Here is a 24,535-nt window from a genome sequence, read left to right on the forward strand (position 1 = left end):
TTTGGTGGTCACTGCAGGTCCAATGCGACATGGAAGAGAAGCATTGCGGCATAGTGGAAAGGGAACAGACCTGTGAGTTAGAGGATCTGGAATCGAATCCCAGCTTCACCATTTGTCTGCTATATGACTTTGGACAAATCACTTCTCTGTGCCTCAGTTACCTCATCTGTAAAATGGGGATTAAGATAGAGATCCCTATGTGGGACATGGACTGTGTCCATCCCAATGATCTTATACCTACCTCATTACTTATTACAGTGCCTGGCACATAGTAGGTGCTTAACAAATACCATAAAAAAAATTCAGGCACACCCCCTGTCTCCATAGCCTTTTGTTTCCAGTCCGATGCACATTTTCAGAAGAATGATCCCGAATTCTGCCATCTCACTCTAGCCAAAATGCCAGTGAAAGCACACGTTATGGCAGAGCTTAGTATATTTTGCAAGGAACCTCAAGGGATTTATCTCATGAGTATAGAAGCTGAAAGAAAAACAAGAATTTGGTGAGCGGCCATAAGATCCCCAAGCAGCTGTTTCAAAGCAGCACTGACTTTACGGTGCTAAGATTTGTGCCTTTCTCTGCTCCACATCTGATCCGTAAACCTTTCTCGATGCCCCTACTGGGTAATGATACAAACTTGGAAATGTGTTTTGTTTTGTGTCTCTTGCTTGTGGCCGATCACACGGGAGAACATTGGATAATGTGCAGTAAAGTGCAAGGGATGGTCACTCCAACATGAGGCCTTAGATCGTTCATGGGGGTGATGAGATCAGGCCGACTGAACCTACAACTGTCCGTGACTCTGCCAGAATGTCCTGGCAACTTTCACCGAACCACGTCCGTAGTGGCTGAAAGCCCTTTCAAGGGTAAATTGCATTTCATTCTTACTCAGCACAAGGTTTATATCAGGACATCATTTTGACGTCGGCTCGACAGATGGAGGCCATCAAACAGTGAGGCAGAAGAAAATGTGTTGGTATCAAGCCATTCTCCACACCCTCTTGTATATGGTGCTGTATTATCTCTTTTTGTCATGATTAATAACAATTTATGTTTTTTATGTACACTGGGGAGGAAGGCAATAAATCATGAAAAAAAGTTACAGGTAAAAAGCTGAATAGTAGAAGCATGATGGGACTAGTAGGAATTCAACCAGTTTTTGCAAGATTAGAATTTCTTAATCTTCTCTGGTGATGTGCCATGAATTAGTAATGTATTATCGAAGCCTGACTTTTAGGAGGTACACAAACTGGTACACTGGGGATTGAGCAGTTGGAATTGTTTTGGAATTAATGCATGTCACAGAAAATCTTCTTAAGATTACACTGCCAGGGAAGTAGTATTGTTTAGTGGAAAGAGTATGCTATTGGGAGTCTATTATTAAGCGCTTAGTACAATACTCTGCACACAGTAAGCGCTCAATAAATACAATTGAATGAATGAATGAGTCACAAGACAAGGGTTCTAATCCTGGTTCCACCACAGTCTGCTTTGGGATCTTGGGCAAGCCACTTAACTTCTCTGTGCCTCAGTTACCTCATCTGTAAAAATGGGGATTAAGATTGTGAACCCCACGTGGGACAACCTGATTACCTTATATCTATCCCAGTATTTAGGACGGTGCTTGGCACATATTAAGTGCTTAACAAATACCATCATCTGTGGTATTCGTTCAGCTCTTACAATAGGTCTAACACTATACTAATCACTGGGATAGATAGAAGATGCAAGATATTACAAGACAATCAATGAAGCAGCAAGGCCTAGTGGAAAGAGCACGGGCCTGGGATTCAGAGGACCTGGGTTCTGATTGCGGCTCTGCCACTTGTCTGCTGTGTGATCTTGGGCAAATCACTTCACTTCTCCATGCCTGTAAAGTGGAGATTAAGACTGAACGTCCGGTATGCAATAAGGACTATGTCCAATCTATCTTGTTTCTACCCCCGCATGTAGTACAGTGTCTGGCACATAGTATGTGCTTAACAAATGCCATTAAGAAAAAAAAGGTTGGATATAGTCCCTATCCCATTTGGGTCATGCAGTCTAAATAGGAGGGAGAATAGGCGTATAATTCCCATTTTAACAGGAGGAGATTGAGGCACAGTGACTTGCCCAAGGTTACAAAACAGGCAAAGAACAGAGTTCAAATTAGAACCCAGGTTCTCTGGCTCTCAGCCTGTGCTCTTTACCATAGGTCTGCCGCTTTAGCTACTCTTCTCTACCTTGATGGGCAAATCCACACCCTTATCATCATCTCCATAATAATAATAATAATGATGGTATTTGTTAAGCACTTACTATGTGCAAAGCACTGTTCTAAGTGCTGTCAAACCCAACTCACACCCTCTCCCTCTGTTGGTCTCAAACTACCAACCCCATACGTGGATCACCTCTCTTGAATGCTTCTTCCTCTCCTATGGTCATACTATTGGTGGAAATTCAAGGACAGACCAATTTCTGGCACTTCAAAGTCACCCTTACTTCACCCTAAATTTGCTTTTCTTCTCACCGTAATATTAGTCACCCTCATCTGCTCCCTGTGCCCATTACCCCCACCAATTTTTCCAGACTTTAAATTTGATCAGTGAATCAGTGGTCCCATATGGGACTCAGAGTCTAAATGTCCTTATCCTTGTGGGCAGGGAGTGTGTCTTCCAGCTCCACTGTATTGCACTCTCCCAAGTTCTTAATACAGTGCTGTGCACACAATAAGCATTCAATAGTATCATTGATCCTTATACTCTTCTATTTCCTATAGCTGTAATTTTTCATAATTTCTGTCTCCCCCTGTAGACAATACTCTGGGCACTGCCCAGTCACTCTGGGCAGTGACTGTGCCTACCAACTCGATAGTATTGTACTTTCCCAAGCACTTATTGAACTCTTCCAAGTGCTTAGTAAAATAGGGATGACAACTGTGAGCCCCATGTGGGACAACCTGATTACCTTGTATCTACCCCAGCACTTAGAACAGTGCCTGGCACATAGTAAGCACTTAACAAATACCAACTTTTTTTTATTATTACAAAGCTTTGCACACAGTAAGCACCCAATAAATACAATTGCTTGATTGATTGAGTGATCTTTCGAAGATCTCTCACCTTTTCTCAGAGTCTACCCTTTCCCTATACCTCTAAACCCTTTAAAAATGCTTGCTGCCATCCCTGCCTATTCACCATTTTCACTCACTCACTCTGCTGTCTCCTTTCTTTCTCCCTTCCAACAATCTCAGCTCTCCCCCACATTAAAAAATAAACCATCTCTGAATCCCACTACACACTCCGACTGTCATTCTATTTGCCTAGCCCTAGTCCTGTCCAGGCTACTCAGCAGAAAGAGCCCGGGCTTTGGAGTCAGAGGTCATGGGTTCTATGCCTGGCCCCACCAATTGTCAGCTGTGTGACTTTGGGCAAGTGAATTCACTTCTCTGTGCCCCAGTTCCCTCATCTGTAAAATGGGGATTAATCAATCAATCAATCAATCGTATTTATTGAGTGCTTACTGTGTGCAGAGCACTGTACTAAGCGCTTGGGAAGCACAAGTTGGCAACACATAGAGATGGTCCCTACCCAACAGTGGGCTCACAGTCTAGAAGGGGGAGACAGAGAACAAAACCAAACATATTAACAAAATAAAATAAATACAATAGATATGTACAAGTAAAATAAATAGAGTAATAAATATGTACAAACATATATACATATATACAGGTGCTGTAAGACTGTGAGCCCCCCGTGGGACAACCTGATCACCTTGTAACCTCCCCAGCTCTTAGAACAGTGCTTTGCACATAGTAAGTACTTAATAAATGCCATCATTATTATTATTATATAGATCCACTGCCTCCATTTCCTCACCTCCAAATCCTTTCTCGACCCACTACAATCTTCCCCCCATACTTCATTCTACCGAGACTGCTGTCACCGATGACCTCCTTCTTGCCACATCTAATGGGCTCCATTCTATCTTAATTCTCTCTGACCTTTTAGCTGCCTTTGACGACATGGACCGTCCCCTCCCACTGAAAAGCTATCTAATAGTGGTTTCACCTGCACAGTCTCTTTTGTTTTCCCTACTGCCTTTCGGAACCCATGTTCTCAGACCCTTTCACTGGCTGCCTTCTGTCTCTCATTTCCTAACTTTGGATGTCCTTCAAAGATGTGCTTTTCACCTTTACTCACTCCCTTCGGTATTCATCCACTCTCCTGATGTCAGCAACCACCTCTACATAAACCGACTTCTAAGTCTATTTTGTGTCCCCGTCAGCAGTCTCACATTTTCCTCCTACCTCCGGGACATCTCCTCCTGAACTGCCCTGTAGGTTTAGCTTGTTATGGCTAAAATTTCCTCCCCAATTCCCCCCCTCCATCCAACTTTTCCATCACAATTGACACCACCACGATCCTCTATCGTCCCTATCTTCAAATCCTGCTCGTAGGGTCTGCGAGTCAGAAGGTCATGGGTTCTAATCCCACCCCAGCCACTTGTCTGCTGTGTGACTTTGGGCAAGTCACTTCACTTCTCAGTGCCTCAGTTCTCTCATCTATAAAATGGGGTTTAAGTCTGTGAGCCCTAGGTGGGACAGGGACCAGGTCCAACCCGATTATTCTGCATCTACGCCAGTGCTTAGAACTGTGCCTGGCACATAGTAAGTGCTTAGCAAATGCCATAATTATTATTACTATTATCTTCAATGGCTCACTTTTTCAACTCCCTAGTTAAGTGTGTTGCTTAATCCTGCTGGCTTTTCTCCCACATCATTTCCCAACTCTGTTTCTTCCTCTCTATCCAAACGGCCACCATCCTCATCCAGACAGTACTGCTGAGGTCGCCATATCAGCCTCTTTCACTGTCCTCTGTCTCCATCTTTTATACTTTCCAGTCTATACTTCACTCTATTACTAGGATTATCTTTCTAAAATGTCATTCTGCATACATCTCTCCACTCCTCAAAAACAATGGAGGAGGGCATGACCCATTGCTTTAGGTCACTCCATTGGTTTCATTTACTACACTCCAACTCTCACTCTCCAAGATCACCTTTTCACTGGATGGTAAGCTCCTTCAGGGCAGGTGTCATTTTTCCTACAGCATGGTTAAGTGGAAAGACTATGGGCTTTGAAGTCAGAGGTCATAGGTTCAAATCCTGGCTCCACCAATTGGCAGCTGTGTGACTTTGGGCAAGTCACTTAGCTTCTCTGTGCCTCAGTTCCCTCATCTGTAAAATGGGGATTAAGATTGTGAGCCCCACGTGGGAAAACCTGATCACCTTGTATCCCCCAGCACTTAGAACAGTGCTTTGCCCATAGTAAGCGCTTAACAAATAGCGTTATTATTATTATTATTATTGCATGCTTAGTACAGCAATCTGCATACAGTAGGCACTTCGTAAGTACTACTTACTTACTAATCTAGTCAAACATCTTTCTCTTGCCAATCTATCCTTTGCCAATTCTTTAAACAGATGAATTCCTCAAGCAATTGCTATATCCTTAGTGAAGAATGCCATGCATCAGAACTTTTTAGGGCTCCAGGAGTGAGTAGCCATCTAAGGAGAGAACCAGATAATGAAATGGGAGGTAGAGTAGATGTACACCAACTAGTATATGTATTAAGCACCACCACCTTGCAGTTCCAGAAAATGTGGAGCCATACACTGAAGCTCAGCCACTCCCTCTCTTTCTCACCCAGGATGCTCTAGAGGTGATGCTCTAGACCATAAGCTCACTGTGGGCAGGGCTTGTGTCTGTTATATTGTTATATGGTACTCTCCCAAACACTTAATACAATGCTCTGAACGTAGTCAGAACTCAATACGTATGATTGATTGATTGATTGCTCATCTGTAGGCCTGATAAACTCTCTTCTGTCTTCTATGCTTCCCTCCGTTCCATTTGTTTCATCCCCCCTCTCAGGGTCGCACCTGGTGAGTTTCCAGTCCTCTACCAGTCTCGGCTTTGGGAGGGAGAATCAAACAGAGACCTTCCCATTTCATTCCTAGTTTGGCCAGTGGCTAGTGAGTGGAAGGCAATCTGCTACAAGTCAAAACTCGCCCATGCTGGGCAGCAGCGGCATGGGAGAGAATTGAGGGAGGAGGCTCGGGTTCACTGCGCACAAGGTGGTCATGGTAAACCACTTGCTTATTTTTACCAAGAAAACTCTTTGGATACACCCCCAGAATGATTGCAGATGGAGAGCGGGGCGTTCTGGAAGAGATGTATCCTTGGTGTCACTATGGGTCGGAAACAATTCAACAGCATAAGAAAAGACCGTTTCATCCTCTGACCTCACCAAGGTGTGGCAAGACCAGTTTTCCCAGTTGTTTCCTCCGTAGTAGTCTGGGTTTTCACTTCTACTGCAGTGCTCTTCTCCAGTTATTCCCTTTGTTGATTCTTTTTCGGCCAAGCAGCATAAATTCATTGCAGTTCTTTGGATAAATTTGCAGCACCAGTCATAGTATCATGGGATGAGCCTCAGAGGAAGAGTATTTTTTCTGAGAATCAGTTTAAGAACACACACGGCCCCTGAACAGTAAGGAGAAAGAGACAGGGGCCAAAGAAAATAAATACTCTATAAATGAATAAAAAGTATTTATGAGCCTATGAGACCAAGAATGGTGCTGATGAAGACCTAAAAAGAAGGCCTGGGAACTTTAGGAAAGAAGCAAAGAAGGAAATAAAGAAAATTAAATTTATGTCTCCCTAACCACCAGAATTCACTAGGGCATCTTGCTTAAAGTAATGAGCCCAGAATGTGCCTCAGGGCCAGAAATGTCCAGTGGCAGGATGTATTCTTTTTGGAGGTTGTTTTGTTTTATGTATGGGCAACCATTTTAAGGTAGATTTGGCAGTTTCATCTTGCTAATCTAGTTGTTTGGAGGTGTGCCTTCCCTGGGACATTCTGGAGACATGTCCATGTGATGTTCAGTTGGGATTAAAAGTGTATTTTTTTGTGGTCCTTTGACCTAGGAACTCTGTTTCAAATTCAAGGTTTTTGTGGACACACTTTTCACCATGGACTAAACTCAGATTTGCAAATTTATATCATTATAGTACATATGTGAGTGAGACCAAGACTGTATGTACAAAGACATAAAGTTTGTAATGTATTTGAAAGCTAGAAAAGGGTCACACCACAAGGCCAGAGTCCACAGATCAGCTTCATTTCAGGAGCTGACTCATGTTTTCATATAAATCATACTGAGTTGCCTATTATAAACACCTTGTAAATTTCAAAAGGCTTTATGACTGTTATTAGCTACCGCAATAGTGATTTACCGCCTAATTCCGGCCCAATATGTTGTTGAGTGTGTTGAGAATATAGTTTATCCCATCTGCATTAATAATGGCACTGTATTGGATGAGCACATCAAATGAAAATAGGTATACCTAGTGCCTTATATATGCAGTGGCAGATATCAGTGACATTTCAACAGTTTTGCTTATGACTTAAATTAACCTGGTTAGTGACAACCATAAAGGTAGATTTTGTCTTCTGCCTATCACTATTCATCAGCCCACTAACCCTTTGAACAAGAGACAAAGCCCAGGATATCTAAATCTGTCTTTTTAAGCTGTGCTTTTAAGATGGAGACTTCCTTGTTGAGGATGGGAAAAGAAAGTTTAGAGATGTATATGAAATGACTGCAGTAAAGCTTTTATGCTTCTCAAATGTGTTGAGCATTAGATCTGTAGTGGTCCCCAGTGGAATATAAACATGCATTTTTATACAGATTAAGGGAGGGCAACTCTCATTGATTAGGTGGCCCGACAGAAGAAATTCATTTTTATAGTTGCCTTTCATTTTTGGAAGATGATGCGCCTGATGGTAAAATCCGATCTACAGGCTCAGGTGTGATTGAAAAGGCAGTAAGCGCTCAATAAATACGATTGATTGATTGATTGATTGATTGACAATCTGTTCTCTGTTGTGTGGACAAAAAGGGAACTCCTTGCTGTGCTGATGTCTTTGCTCCTCGCTGGGCCTGTTGCTCTTTTTGAGACCACCTCTTGGTATCTCAATCTTCAGGGAGCCTCTGCTCAGGGAGATCAACTCCTTTTCCAATTGCCGCCCTCCAGACAAATTTGTCTGCTGTGATTAGCCTGATAATTAGTGTGAAGAAGACAATTAGTATGCATGGTTGGCATCTGACAAACTCCACACTCAAGCAAGAATAATAATTATAAAAATTATGGTATTTGTTATGTGTTTACTATGTGTCAGGCACTGTACTAAGCACTGGGGTGGGTACAAGCACATAGGGTTGGGCACAGTCCCTGTCCCACATGGCATTCGCAGCCTTAATGCCCATTTTATAGATGAGAGAACTGAGACCCAGAGAAGTGAAGCGACTTGCCCAAAGTCACATAGCAGGCACATAGCAGAGCTAGTTTCAGGCATGTTGCGTTGTCTATGATGCAAAAATGTCGTAAAAATGTTTAGTCATTTCTTGTTAATTGGGAGTTTTGGGGGGGATCGTTTATTAACTATTCCTAGTATTCTTCAACTTCTAATAGCTAATTTATATGGGTATTTCCAACATGTCTTATTTGCAAATTGGAAGGTGGATACTAGCAGGATATTTTCATAGTCAGTATGTAAAAGAGTAAAAAAACAACTTTGAGACATCAAAGGCAGAAAATCAAAATGTTAGTAGAGCAAATATATAATTATTGCCTACTAATTCATTCATTCAATCGTATTTATTGAGGGCTTACTGCGTTCAGAGCGCTGTACTAAGTGCTTGGGAAGTATAAATCAGGAACATATAGAGATGGTCCCTACCCAACAGCGGGCTCACTAATAATAAATATTCTATGATGATGTTATAGTCCATGATGTATATCATCCTGCTCTGAAATATTTCTCCTACATTTTTAGTGTCAGAGTGTAAAAGGGGAATTTGGTGACTATTTTTAATCCTTAATATTTTGTAATGTAGTTTTTGGGTATCAGAAACATTTTCAAAAATGTTTTAATATGCAAAGAAGTGTGAAGTTGGGAATTTTAGAAACTCATATTCCTCATTTCTTAAACTGCCTCCACTTTCTATAGGCAGGACAGATATGTTTCACTCTGTCCCATCATTTTAGCCTCCTTTCTAATCTTGATGACTTTTCTCAGGAAGTGAAAAAAAACTTCAATTTCCAAGAACCCTTCAGCTGTTAGTTCAGTTGGGATTGCCAGGAAAGAGAATTGGGTACTTACAAAGTTGTGAGTGCTAGCATTGTGTTGCAGACACCTGTTGAATGAAAACTGAGGTAGGCTGCCTTCCAGCCTGTAACACAGAAGCAACTGGAAAATTTTATTCAATTCCAGTTCTATCTTAGTGATGGCCACTGAGAAAGATCTTGGAACGGATTTTTTTTTACCACAAGGCCGGAGCGACTTGAACAAAGAGAGCACTGAGAATATTGGGGATGGTGTGGTACCCAGCCATCGAAGTTAAGTGGACACAGAGTGTGCAATAATGAACTCATAAAATGTCGGCAAATATGCATCTATATGTTGACTCTCTCTGATCTCCCATCCTCGTGTCTCTCTCCACTTCAATCCATACTTCATGCTGCTGCCCGGATTATCTTTGTCCAGAAACGCTCTGGACATATCACTCCCCTCCTCAAAAATCTCCAGTGGCTACCAATCAATCTGCGCATCAGGCAGAAACTCCTCACCCTGGGCTTCAAGGTTCTCCATCACCTCGCCCCCTCCTACCTCACCTCCCTTCTCTCCTTCTACAGCCCAGTTCGCACCCTCCGCTCCTCCACCGCTGATCTCCTCACCGTACCTCGCTCTCGCCTGTCCCGCCATCGACCCCTGGCCCACGTCATCCCCCGGGCCTGGAATGCCCTCCCTCTGCCCATCCGCCAAGCTAGCTCTCTTCCTCCCTTCAAGGCCCTGCTGAGAGCTCACCTCCTCCAGGAGGCCTTCCCAGACTAAGCCCCTTCCTTCCTCTCCCCCTTGTCCCCCTCTCCATCCCCCCATCTTACCTCCCTCCCTTCCCCACAGCACCTGTATATATGTATATATGTTTTCACATAGTTTTTTACTCTATTTATTTATTTATTTAATTTATTTGTACATATCTATTCTATTTATTTTATTTTGTTAGTATGTTTGGTCTCTGTCTCCCCCTTTTAGACTGTGAGCCCACTGTTGGGTAGGGACTGTCTCTATATATTGCCAATTTGTACTTCCCAAGCGCTTAGTACAGTGCTCTGCACATAGTAAGCGCTCAATAAATACGATTGATGATGATGATGAAGGCCCTACTGAGAGCTCACCTCCTCCAGGAGGCCTTCCCAGACCGAGCCCCTTCCTTCCTCTCCCCCTCGTCCCCCTCTCCATCCCCCCCATCTTACCTCCTTCCCTTCCCCACTGCACCAGTATATATGTATATATGTTTGTACATATTTATTACTCTATTTATTTATCTTACTTGTACATATCTATTCTATTTATTTTATTTTGTTAGTATGTTTGGTTTTGTTCTCTGTCTCCCCCTTCTAGACTGTGAGCCCACTGTTGGGTAGGGACTGTCTCTATGTGTTGCCTACTTGTACTTCCCAAGCGCTTAGTACAGTGCTCTGCACATAGTAAGCACTCAATAAATACGATTGATTGATTGATTTGGATATGGATCCCATAATTAGATGAAATGTGGGAGACCTAGGTTGACTCTCCAACCTTCACTTACTTAATCAGGTCATTTGCTTACCAGAGCTTCCCTTTAATTCATTCATTCAATTGTACTTATTTAGCACTTACTGTGTGCCGAGCACTGTACTAAGTGCTTGGGAGAGAACAGTACAACAATGCACAGTGACTAGACCTGCCCACAACAAGCTCACAGGGTCCATCTTGACTAAATGAAACACGTGGACTATGGAACCTACTGACAAAACTGGAGTGATATTATAAATAATAATAATAGTAAGGCTTGTTAAGCACTTCTTTTGCAGCAGGCACTGTTCTCAGCATTGGGGTAGTTAAGAATTGATCAGGATGGGCACAGTTCCTGTTGCACCTAAGGTTTGCAATGGAAGAGGTATTGAATCCCCATTTAACAGATGAGGAACCTGAGGCACAGAGAAGTTAAGTGACTTGCCCGAAGTCACACAGCGGACATGTGGCAGAGCCAAGATTAGAACCCAGATCCTCCAGCTCTCGGGCCTGTGTTCGTTCCACTAGGCTATTCTGCAGAGTCCCAACCCAGTAACAAAGGCACTAATCTTCCAAACAAGAAATATTTGCCAGACTATTTCATGTTAAATCTATTTTCATTGCCTAATAACCTAAGGAATTTGTATTTAGAGAAAACTTCACAGTATTGGATCCCGGCAGACTCAAACTCAGTGAGTTTCTTGAAGAGCAGTTGATTACTCTTCTCAGCATGATGGTATAGCCGAAATTCATTGGTGGAGGAAAGAGAACATTTGGGTTCCCTGAATGTCTTTAATGTAATATTTTGTAGCAGATTTTGAGACAAAAACATTGAACACATGGCTTACATCGTACAGATTACCACGAGGACTGGTGCTGGGACCAATCACATTCTGTATCCTCGTTAATAACAGGGAAAAAAACAGGCCAATTAAATCTCTGTATTACCCTAAATGGAGAGATATCGCAAACACCACTGATGACAGAGAAATGACATAAAGAGACTCGGAGCAGTCAGGCATATGGACAGGAAATCACTAGATGAGATTCAGCCGCAATAAGGGCATGCTAATGCATCTGGGGACAAATAATCTGAAACACAGATATTCGATGGGAGGAGGATATTTGGAAAGCAGTAAAGGCTGAAAGAGACCTAGGGGGATAGTGGACAACAAATTAGATTCGGATTTTCATTGTGTTACTCCAATGGAAATAGCTAATGCAATCTTGGACTGGATTCTCTGAATTTCATCTTCAGGAGCCTGGAGGTTGTAGCTTCTCTCTAAATCGAGTCTGAAGCAGGCTGCTGCGTTCACTTCACAGCATCATTCCAGGGAGAGAAGGAACAAGAAAGAATGCGAAAGGAATTGTTTCGGGGCAGGGAGGTTAGCCTTGAGTGAGTGTCTTATGGGTTGTGAAGCAGCCCGTCTCCTCAAAATAGCTCCTGTTTTGATGGCAAAACTTGCCACCGACTACAAAAGTGTGGCTTCAGGTTTGGCAAACAGCATTTTGGAAATCTCCCCCGGATAAACTGCTCTGAGCTAGGGACTGCTCCCGTCCTACCTTAAAGAAGGCCTTTGTGCCCGCAGGTGGGTGTTTGGATCCAGGTAAGTAATAATAACTGTGATATTTGTTAAGCACTTACTATGTGTCAAGCACTGTTCTAAGCTCTGGGGTAGAAACATGGTAATCAGGTCAGGTACAGTCCCTGTCCCACATGAGGTTCACAGTCTTAATCCTCATTTTACAGATAAGGTAACTGAGGCACAGAGAAGAAAAGTAACTTCCCAAAGTCACAAAACAGATATGGGGTGGAGCTGGGATTAGAACCCAGGACCTTCTGATTCCCAGACCTGTATATATGTATATATGTTTGTACATATTTATTACTCTATTTATTTATTTATTTTACCTGTACATATCTATTCTATTTATTTTATTTTGTTAGTATGTTTGGTTTTGTTCTCTGTCTCCCCCTTTTAGACTGTGAGCCCACTGTTCGGTAGGGACTGTCTCTATATGTTGCCAACTTGTACTTCCCAAGAGCTTAGTACAGTGCTCTGCACACAGTAAGCGCTCAATAAATACAATTGATTGATTGATTGATTGCTCTATCCACTAGGCCATCCTGCTCTGAGTTGGGCCTCACCTGATAAAACACAAGTGCATTTATCAGTTTAGTATTCATGTGTGTCTATTATGCTTATCTATTCTCTCATTCTTACGCTTAGCACATTCATCAGTTTATTATTGTAGGCACAGTAATGATAATAATGATGATGATCATAGTAACAATAACAGTCTTTGGTAAACACTTTCTATGTGCCAAGCACTTTAATATGGGGTAGAGACATAGTCCCGTCGCAGGGTCACACCTGGAGAGTTTCCAGTACTCTACCAATCTCGACTACAGGAGGGAGCGTCAAGCAGAGGCCTACCCATTCCATTCCTAGCTTGGGCAGTGGCTAATGAGTGGAAGGCAATCTGCTACAAGTCAAAACTCACCCATACTGGGCAACCGAGCCATGGGAGAGGGTCGAGGGCAGGGACTCGAGTTTACTGCCTGGAAGGAGGCAGTGGTAAACCACTTCTGAATTTTTACCAAGGAAACTCTATGGATACACTACCAGAATGATTGCAGATGGATAGTGGGGCATACTGGGAGAGATATGTCTGAGGTGTCGCTATGGGTTGGAAACGACTCGACGGCATCAGAAAAGACAAGATACATATTAATCAGGTTGGGCAGAGTCCTGGTCCTCCTTGGGCTCACAGTCTAAATAGGAGAAAGAACCGTCAATCCCATTGGATGGTAAGCTCCTTGAGGGCAAAGGTCTTGTCTTTTACTTCTCTTGCATTTTTCCCAGGTGCCTAGTACTGAGCTGTTCAATCAGAATTTTTGATAGCGAAACAGAAGGAACCCCGTAAGTCCACGGTCAATTTAGGACAACATAAGCATCAGCCCTTCTACAGTTCTTCAGATCCACAGAGGTTCGATTTCTAAATCCCATTAGGTTTAGCCCCCACAGAGAGTGGGAAATTGAGATGGAGAGTTTAGATGACTTACTTAACCAGGTCAATTCTAATGAGGAAGCTGGTGTCTGATCTCAGGAGTGAAGCCTGCTGCTACATGGAGTTGGAGAATGCTGGACCAGAAAACCATGTCACCCTTTGTGAGAGTCAGTCAATCCTATTTATTGTGCACATATAGTGTGCAGAGCACTGTACTAAGCACTTGGGATTGTTTAATATAACAATCCCTACCCACAGTGAACTTAGATACATTCCCTACCCACAGTGAATTTAGAGTCTAGAGGGGGGCTGTGTACACTATCATCCCTGGTTGGTGATGGGCTGGGGCTCTGTCAAGTGTAAACCCTTTCTCAGGGTCTTCCCCCGCAACTAGTAGTTCCAAAGAGCAAATTCCTGAGAAGGAGTTTTCACTTTTATTTTTTTTGAAAGGCGGAAAAGCTGAACCTGCTGCTCCTATGTTGAGCTCACTCTCCAGGGAAAACAATCAATCAGTGGTATTCGTTGAGTGCTTACTTTGTGCAGAGTGCTGTACCAACAGAGTACAAGTGACTGTGTCCCAAAGACTAATGGTCAGGAATCCCAAAATGCCTATGGAAGCCTCCTGAGTCAAACAACCTTGCAGAAAGCAGGAACCCACCTGCCTTACCACGTCTAGTAAAAATTTCAGGTGCAGGATGGAAAAGTCTTTAGATTTTATTTACCTCTAAATGAGTCTGTGGGAGGTGGTATTGTCCCACCATGTTACTTGTTGATATTTACGACAAAAGAAGTATTATTGTAATATGTTCACCCACATTGTGTTTGTGTATGCATTGTGAAGTAGCTTGTGTCTCCCAAAGCTAAAGTTAATATTGTAATAGGGGTGTGGTGAAATTGTTTGCGGGCTGGAAGATTTTTCTGAACCGTTGGTGAAGCCATGATAAAAGGTCCACTATCAGTGTAAGGCATTGATGTATTTCTTTGGATGCTTGCAAGTGCCGAAAGCCAGCAATTCAGGGGGTTATCCGATCAATCAGTTGATTAATCTATCGTATTTATTGAGTGTGTACTGTGTGCAAAGCACTGTATTAAGTGCTTGGGAGAGTACAATATAACAATGTAACAGACCCATTCCCAATGAGCTTACAGTATAGGTGGGGAGACAGACATTAATATAAGTAAATAAATTACGGATATTTATATAAGTGCTATGGGACTGGGAGGGGGATGATCATAGGGAGCAAGTCAGAGCGATACGGAAGGGAGTGGAAGAAAAGGAGAAGAGGGCTTAGACAGGGAAGGGCTCTTGGAGGAGATGTGTCTTCAATAAAGCTTTGAAGTGGGGGAAAGCAATTGTCAGATGTGAAGAGAGAGGGCATCCCAGGCCAGAGGCAGGACATGGGTGAGAGATATGTGGCAAGATAAAAATAATAATAATAATAATAATGATGGCATTTATTAAGCGCTTACTATGTGCAAAGCACTGTTCTAAGCGCTGGGAAGGTTACAAGGTGATCAGGTTGTCCCACGGGGGCTCACAATCCCCATTTTACAGATGAGGTAACCGAGGCACAGAGAAGGAGATGCCATGTGAGTCTATGGTAAGAGTGCCCATCATCCATTCCCTGTGCTATTCAACATGCTGAATTGCCTTTCAATGCATCTCCTTCCCTAGGCTGTTAAAGAGTGCGTTCTCTGAACAGTGTTCTCTGAACAACTGATTTAGAGTGACTGCAAAAAAGTACTAGATATATGAATGGGACAAGTGCCTTCCACTTCCTGGAAACTCCTTACTTACTTTCCTCTCCCTCTCTGACCATTCCTCTCTCTCCCTCTACCTCCCCCTTCTTCCCTACTTTTTTTGCTCCTTTAAAAATCGACCATCAAATAAGATCTTTAATTTTGATGGAAGAATGGTTAGAATATGTGGACTGGGAAAAGGGCCTTAGGGTTAATATATTGGAAAACCACTAATTGAGTTTTGAACATGTGGTTGCCTTGTCCTTGTTTCTGAGTAAGCAACCAAAATATTGGGTGTTGACTAAGCATCAAAATGTAATGAGACTCTGAGATACCAAGAACTGGGAGGGGTTAAATTTTGCTGGGTAACCAATAGCACAAGAAGTCTACTACATGGGTAGTACGCCTATATAGCAGAATCCAGAACATAAGCAAAACATTATCTGATCTTAGATCTAAATGGATGGCAGATGCAAGAGTAGTGATTTGTGAGTGATATTCCAAGTGGGGGGAAGCCAGGCAAAAATCTGAGTTGCTGATGAATGCTTATAGGGCGTCTTAGTAAATTTAGTAAATGATCATGCAAACCACAGGAAAAAGACACAGTGGGTGGAGGGAAGAACATTCCCTGGCTGGAAACTTACTAAGCATTGAGCAAGGCCAGAGAAAAGAGTGTTTCCAGAAGTAGAGGGAAAAATGGTCTGCTTTTGCCTGGACAAATAAATCACTACAGAGGAGTCAAATGAAAGACCAATTAGACTGAGTATTTTCTTGGAAAAATCATCTCTTATGTCCCATAAATTATCAACACAGAATTCATTCCCAGCTTTGGATGAGTACAGAGAGCGTGTGGGAGGGGAGCCAGACTTTGGAAATAGATCCAGAGCCTTGGTAGCATTTTGGAAACTACCTGGGGAATGCTGACTGAGAAAGGAACCTCCATTTGCTTCTTCCGGTAAGCACACGGTTGGCCTCCCACCTAGAAATGAAGGGGAGAGCACCTGTTATTTTGGGTTAGGTCCCATATTGTCCAATCAGCAGGAGGACCCTACAGGGTCTTGGCAAAGCCCTACTAAAATTACATGTCCTCCAGGAATCTTTCCCTGACTAATCTCTTCTTTCCTCTCCCAATTTTCTCTCCCTACTGCACTGATCCACTGTAGTCGCTACACCCTTGGCACTTAGGTTTGCGCCCTATCCCCAATCCAATGTACTTACGTGCATATCGTTACACTCAGTTGCCTCCCCTACCTGACATTTATTTTTATGTCCATCTCCCCTGCTAGGCTGTAAGCACCTTAAGGGCAGGGATCATGTCTTTTCAATCAATCAATCAATCAATCGTATTTATTGAGCGCTTACTGTGTGCAGAGCACTGTACTAAGTGCTTGGGAAGTACAAGTTGGCAACATGTAGAGACAGTCCCTACCCAACAGTGGGCTCACAATCTAAAAGGGGGATACAGAGAACCAAACCAAACATGCTAACAAAATAAAATAAATAGAATAGATATGTACAAGTAAAATAAATAAATAAATAGAGTAATAATTATGTACAAACATATATACATATATACAGGTGCTGTGGGGAAGGGAAGGAGGTAAAATGGGGGGATGGAGAGGGGGACGAGGGGGAGAGGAAGAGAGTACACTCTATTGTACTCTCCCATGTGTTTCATACAGTGTTCTGGCCTAGTGGATAGAGCATGGGTTGGGGAATCAGAAGGTTGTGGGTTCTAATCCCGACTCTGCCACTTGTCTGCTGTGTGACCTTGGGCAAGTCCCTGGGACTCAGTTCCCTCATCTGTAAAATGGGGAATGAGACCGTGAGTTAGGGATTGGGTACAACTCCATTTACTTGTACCCACTCCAGCGCTTAGTAATAATAATAATAATGATGGCATTTGTTAAGTGCTTACAACGTGCAGAGAACTGTTCTAAACACTGGGGGGGATACAAGGTGATCACGTTGTCCCACGTGGGGCTTACGGTCTTAATCCCCATTTTACAGATGAGGTAACTGAGGCTAAGAGAAGTTAAGTGACTTGCCCAAGGTTACACAGCTGTCAAGTGACGGAGTCAGGATTAGAACCCATGATCTCTGACTCCCAAGCCCGGGCTCTTTCCAACGAGCTATGCTGCTGGCACATAGTAAGTGCTTAACAAATATCGCTATTATTATTATTATCTTCTCCAGAGTGTAGATCAGTGCTTGATGCAGAGTAAGTGCTTAACAAATACCATAAAAAATAAATAAACATCATCGATTGATTGGCTTTACAGATTGTTGGGCACCATTTTCATCCAGATCCAACAAACTGAGGAAGTTGCTTTTATTACAATTTAGTAAGTGCAGTGGTTCAAGTTGTTCAGGAATTTCATTCGGATTTCCACTGTGACTTCAAAATTTGGCTCTGCACTGAGCTCTTCTTTCAGGCTTCTTCTCCGTTAATGGGTCACATTGGCCGAAAAATCAAGCAGGTTTCTCCACTTCTAAAGTGTAATGTCAGGGGTTACACTGTAACTCATACTTTCCCAAATAAAGCTGTGAACTGGAAGAGTTTTGAGTACTGAGACACACATTTTAATGTTGTGAGGAACTAAAAAAATATTGAACAATACTCACCTATTTAAGATGAAGGGTAAGTTGTTTGGTAAAGCTGCACTGCCAGACTGAGCCAAAAAGCAGAATTGGCTGCAAGCTAGAAGTCCATTTTTCTTGTCCAGCATGCTTAGAGTTGACAGTCCAAATTAAGTGCCTCACGCATTTTCTTTCAAACAAAGAAAGTCCAAAATTTGATTGACTGATGCTTATTTTCCCAACAGTTTTTTTAAGCTCCAGCTTCGTGACAGAGACAATCATCTTTCCATCCGTATGAAATAACCACAACATGCCTCCCAGTCTTTCATCACCTAAATGAGGGCAGTTAATGTTTAAGTGTAGAGAATAGGGATCATAATGATGGATAAATTATAAGTTTGGGGATATGAAAAGTCAAACTGTGTAAATATGTATTTTAAACCGCAAACAGAATGTTAATGCATCTTTCCCATTAACTCTCTAACTGAAATTACAGAGTGGAATGTGAGGCAACTCCCACAGAATGGGTAGGATGTTTTCAGATTTAGAACGGCACTAGACAAATGTCCCCTTGTCAGACGAAGCGAGGATTGACACCGTTCTTAAATATTGTCAATGAAAATATAATGATGCAAAAATGGGCTGAACGTCAATATTGAAACTGAGGTCACTAAGGATAGGTGGCAAATGGAAGCTATTTGGCTTGGGTTTCTGGTTTTTCTCTTCTCCCAGGCAATAGAAGCTTGCCTGGAGCACAATGATTTCAAGCATGTTGTCCCACACTTTGAAACCGATTATTGGTTTTTCATTTCACTTGTCCTTGAGGGCATGGGATCACATCTTTTACCTCTGTTATGCGTCCCCAAGCATCTTCGTTCCTGCTAGACCCATGGTAGACACTCAATAAGTGATGTGTAAGATCGAGAAGCAGCGTGGCTCAGTGGAAGAGCATGGGCTTTGGAGTCAGAGGTCATGGGTTTGAATCCTGGCTCCGCCACATGTCTGCTGGTGTGACCTTGGGCAAGTCACTTCTCAGAGCCTCAGTTCCCTCATCTGTAAAATGGGGATGAAGACTGTGAGCCCCACGTGGGACAACCTGATCACCTTGTATCCTCCCCAGCGCTTAGAACAGTGCTTTGCACATAGTAAGCACTTCTCTCCTTCTACTGCCCAGCCCGCAACCTCCGCTCCTCCACCGCTAATCTCCTCACTGTACCTCGTTCTCGCCTGTCCCGCCGTCGACCCCCAGCCCACGTCATCCCCCGGGCCTGGAATGCCCTCCCTCTGCCCCTCCGCCAAGCTAGCTCTCTTCCTCCCTTCAAGGCCCTGCTGAGAGCTCACCTCCTCCAGGAGGCCTTCCCAGACTGAGCCCCTTCCTTCCTCTCCCCCTCGTCCCCCTCTCCATCCCCCCCCATCTTAACTCCTTCCCTTCCCCGCAGCACCTGTATATATGTATATATGGTTGTACGTATTTATTACTCTATTTATTTATTTATTTATTTTACTTGTACATTTCTATCCTATTTATTTTATTTTGTTGGTGTGTTTGGTTTTGTTCTCTGTCTCCCCCTTTTAGACTGTGAGCCCACTGTTGGGTAGGGACTGTCTCTATGTGTTGCCAATTTGTACTTCCCAAGCGCTTAGTACAGTGCTCTGCACATAGTAAGCACTCAATAAATACGATTGATTGATTGATTGATTGATTAATAAATGCCATCATTATTATTAGGATGATGCTGAATCCTGGGCTTGGGTTATTTTTCAATCAATCAGCCAATCGGTAGTCTCAACCAAATAACAGAGTATTTGTCAAGTACTTACTCTGAACCAAGCAATGTACTAACTGCTGGGGTAGATACAACATTAAAAGATCAGACACAGTCCCTGTCCCGCATAGGGCTCACAGACTAAGAAGGAGGGAGAACAGGTACTGAATCCCCATTTTACGGATGAGGAAACTGAACCACGGAGAAGTTGAGTGATTTAAGTGACACAAGCAAATGGCCGAGCCAGGATTAGATCCTAGGTCTCAAGACACCTAGGCCCTCGCTCTTTCCGCTAGGCCATGCTGCTTACTCTGTTCAGAACACAATACTAAGGTTTTGGGGAGGGTACAGTTGGTTTGGGAGCCAGAGGTCATGGGTTCTAATCCCGGTTCCGCCGCTTGTCAGTTGTGTGACTTTGGGCAGGTCACTTGACTTCTCTGGGCCTCAGTTACCTCATCTGTAGAATGGGGGTTGAGACTGTGAGCCCCATATGGGACAACCTGATCACCTTGTATCCCCCCCAGCGCTTAGAACAGCGCTTCGCACGTAGGAAACGCTTAACAAATGCCATCGACTGAGTAGAGCTGATCCTTGCCTTCAAGAAGATTACCCCATGCCTGATATCTCTGTTGACCATTGAGCTTATGTAGATCGCGTGTGCAGTTAACTGACTTTTCAAAGTTCGGATGGGTAAGATGTGCTTAACGGCCCCATAATGTTAGTTATTAATCATCATATGAATTAATCTCGATTACTTGGTCCCTGGGGTGCACGACAAAGGTAACTCATAATCTGAAGCAGAGGCACTCAGAAGTTGTCGCTATGAGATGTTGACCTGCCTTCCCTTGAAGATTGTGTTGCTGTTAATTAACAAAGCTTACCTCGTGTTCACTAAAATATCCCAAACACTTGTCGACAAGTCATGTTGAGGATTATCGCTAAACTTTTCACCTGCTCCAATATTAATGAATAGCAGGATGGATGCCACACCGATCGTAGGGGAGGGTTTCCTGAGCTAGAGAATAAACAAAGGGTCTGCATAGCTCTGCTCTAACACGGAAAAGCAGCATGGCTTAGTGGAAAGAGCGTGGGCTTGGGAGGCAGAGGTCGTGGGTTCTAATCCCGGATCCACCACTTGTCAGCTGTGTGACTTCGGGCAAGTCACTTCATTTCTCTGTGCCTCAGTTACCTCATCTTTAAAATGGGGATTAAGACTGGGAGCCTCATGTGGGACAACCTGATCACCTTGTATCTACTCTAGCATTTAGAACAGTGCTTGGCACATAGTAAGCGCTTAACAAATACCCTCATTATTATTATTACTATTATTATTATGGCCTTTCATACCTTTTCCCTTAAGTGGATTCCAAGGAGCATGATCCTGTGGAAAAATGTTTAAAATACCCAACAAGCACTGGAAAATATGTCCCCAAATCATCTCTGCCTTCCTTCTCCATGGTCTCTCAAGAGGAGATCACCTCTCCTACTGCACCCTCTCCTAGAGAAGCAGCGTGGCTCAGTGGAAAGACCACGGGCTTTGGAGTCAAAGGCCATGGGTTCAAATCCTGCTCTGTCATTTGTCAGCTGTGTGACTTTGGGCAAGTCACTTAACTTCTCTATGCCTCAGTTGCCTCATCTGTAAAATGGGGATTAAGACTGTGAAGTCCCCGTGGGACAACCTGATCACCTTGTAACCTCCCCAGCACTTTGAACAGTGCTTTGCACATAGTAAGCGCTTAATAAATGCCATCATTATTATTTTTATTATTACTGCACTTCTGACCCTTTCCCTTCTCACCTTCTGAAAACACTTGTGTCTACACTTCCCCACCCCTCCACCTGACTACTCACATTGTTATGGCTCCTTCCCCTCTGCCTTCAAACATGTCCCCTTATCCACTATCAAAATCAGTCAATTAACCAGGTGATCAGTGGTATTTATTGAGCGCTTCACTGTCTGCAGAGCGCAGTGCTAAGCACTTGGGAGAGTACAGCAAAACAGAGTTGGTAGACCCATTCTTTGCCCACAGTGAGCTTACAGATTAGAGGGGGAGATATATTAATATAAATAGATAATTTATAATACATGAGTTTTGGATATGTATGTAAGTGATGTGGCGCTGAGGGATGGGCAAACACCAGCTCTTGAACAGTCTTCTCTAGGCCCCACTGCAATATTCAGGATTTGACCCATCTCTCTCCTCCTATTCCAGTCCAAAATCCTCAATCGAGGTATACTCCTACTGCCTCCATTTCCTTTCCTCCAGCTCCCTTTCTATACTCTACAATCCCATTTCTTCCTCCTTCGCTTCACTGAGACCACACTCTCTGATGTTACCAATGATGACCCCCTCATCATATCTATCAGACTGTCTTAATCCTTCATGACATCTAGACTAACCTGATAGATCATTCCCTTCCCTTCCCCAAGCGCTTAGTACAGTGCTCCAAGCGCTTAGTATAGTGCTCTGCACACAGTAAGCGCTCAATAAATACGATTGATTGATCTGAAAAACACAGTTTAACCATACTTTTTTGGACACTGTCCTCTCTGGTTCTCCGAGCAGAAACTTCAGACCACTGACTTTAAAGCATTGTCAGTTCTTTCCCTCCTCATCTACTTTCTTCTCACACTCTAGAGCACTATCCCCCAACCCACTGTTACCATTCCTCTCAAGCTAACCTCTGCCTTGTGCCTCATTCTCTTTACCCACCACCAACCTCTTGCTCATGTCTTTCCCCTTGCATAATAGTAATAATAATAATGGTATTTGTTAAGCTCTTACTATGTGCAAAACACTGTTCTAAGCACTGGGGAGGTTACAAGGTGATCAGGTTGTCCCATGGGGGGCTCACAGTCTTAATCCCCATATTACAGACGAGCTAACTGAGGCACAGAGAAGTTAAGTGACTTGCCCAAAGTCACACAGCTGACAGTTGGCGGAGCCTGGATTTGAACCCATGACCTCTGACTCCAAAGCCCTCCCATTTCATATCCAACAGATCACAACTCTCCCATCTACAAAGCCCTTCTAGAGTCACATCTCCCAGGAGACCTTCCCTGATTAATTTCTGATCTTGTCTTGCCTTATGCTACGAAGTCGTCTTCGACCCATAGCGACGCCATGGATGTATTTCTCCCAGAATGCCCTATCTCCATCTGCAATCTTTCTGGTAGTGTATCCATAGAATTTTCTTGGAAAAAATATGGAAGTGGTTTACCATTGCCTCCTTCTGCGCAGGAAACTCGAGTCTTCACCCTTGGTTGTCTCCCGCGTTGCTGCTACCCAGCACAGGTGAGTTTTAACTTGTAGTAGATTGCCTGCCACTCGCTACCCACTGCTCAAGTTAGGAATGGAAAGGATATACTTCTGCCTGACTCTCCCTCCTGTAGTCGAGACTGGTAGAGTACTGGGAACTCTCCAGGTGTGACCCTGAGAGGGAAATTTCTAATCCCCCTCTCTCATATCCCAGAACTCATACATCAGTACCTTCTTACCACCTACTTAGAGTGTGAGCCCCATGTGGGACAGGAACCGTGTCCAAACTGACAACCTTGTATCTACCCCAGTGCTTAGAACACTGATGGGCATAAAATAAGTGCTTAACAAACACCGTAATTATTACTATTACCTAAATTTTTAAGTACTTACAATCCCTTTAGCACTTGTGTAATATATATTAAATGCTATAATAATAATAATAATAATGTTGGTATTTGTTAAGCACTTACTATGTACAAAGCACTGTTCTAAGCACTGTGGGGCACACAAGGAGATGAGGTTGTCCCATGTGGGGCTCACAGTCTTAATCCCCATTTTACAGATGAGGGAACTGAGGCACAGAGAAGTGAAGTGACTTGCCCAAGGCCACACAGCAGACGTGGGGGAGGTGGGATTCCAACCCATGACTTCTGACTCCCAAGCCCGCGCTCTTTCCACTGAGCCACACTGCTTCTCTATCTATCTATCACCTCTTCTTATTTGTATTCATTAGTTCCTGTCTTCCCCCCACTAGATGGTAAACTCCTTGAGGGCAGGAATCATGTCTATCAATTCTACTGTACTCTCCCAAGCATATCCTGCAGTGCTCTGCTTGCAGTTAGCAATCAATAAATGCCATTGATTGATTATTGTAGCTAACGGATGTCCGAGGGTGTGAATGCAGCATCTTCTGGAGGCCGTTTTGTTCACTGAGGAAGCAGAAGTGTTGTCTACATAGCACACTCCAAAGAGAGTGACCAGAGGTGCCATCAAGTGCTTAGTACAGTGCTCTGCACACAGTAAGTGCTCAATAAACACAACTGAATGAATTAGAAGTGATTCATCGTAGCCTGCAGAAATTTGCTCTAGGAAAGTCCTGATGGTGTCCATCCTTTAGCCAAAGCAGAAAGCGAGTCCTCGGAGAGAAAATCTGGTGGTGTTGAGTTTCTATCAGTAATAAAATATTCACCTACATCCTGGGGTTAGCTGTTTCAGCCCGGCTACCTGGAGTATTTTAGAGCACTTATTTCAGGCATTGATCTTTTGTGAGAGCCTTGCTCATTCTAGAATCTAGGTTTTGTGTGCTTGTCAGGAGCAGGAAGGGAAGACGGTGATCAGCAGGATGCTCAATGATGGGGTTGGCTTTTCCTGAATTGTCGGTGTTTCCAATTAGCTGGGTTCTCAAAGGCAGCCTGTTAGCCTACGTAAGGGGAAGGAGGATGTTTCATTGGGTTTTACCTGCGGAACAATTGTCCAGAATGCAGTGAGCAAGGCAAAGAGGATCATTTTACA

At 43.3% G+C, this 24,535-nt stretch overlaps 1 protein-coding gene and 2 non-coding genes across 4 annotated transcripts in view; 2 read left to right on the forward strand and 1 right to left on the reverse strand.

The window, feature by feature from the left end:
* LRMDA (leucine rich melanocyte differentiation associated) overlaps positions 1-24,535 on the forward strand; it is a 1,241,311-nt gene that overhangs the window by 755,172 nt on the left and 461,604 nt on the right. The gene's annotated exons all lie outside the window — the stretch shown is intronic.
* On the forward strand, positions 5,906-6,043 carry LOC119926313. The gene has a single exon (XR_005450200.1). It is a non-coding gene; the product is annotated as a small nucleolar RNA SNORA7 (small nucleolar RNA).
* Positions 23,067-23,204, reverse strand: LOC119925920. The gene has a single exon (XR_005449847.1). It is a non-coding gene; the product is annotated as a small nucleolar RNA SNORA7 (small nucleolar RNA).

The sequence above is a fragment of the Tachyglossus aculeatus genome, chromosome 3, assembly GCF_015852505.1.
Source record: "Tachyglossus aculeatus isolate mTacAcu1 chromosome 3, mTacAcu1.pri, whole genome shotgun sequence".
NCBI lineage: Eukaryota > Metazoa > Chordata > Mammalia > Monotremata > Tachyglossidae > Tachyglossus > Tachyglossus aculeatus.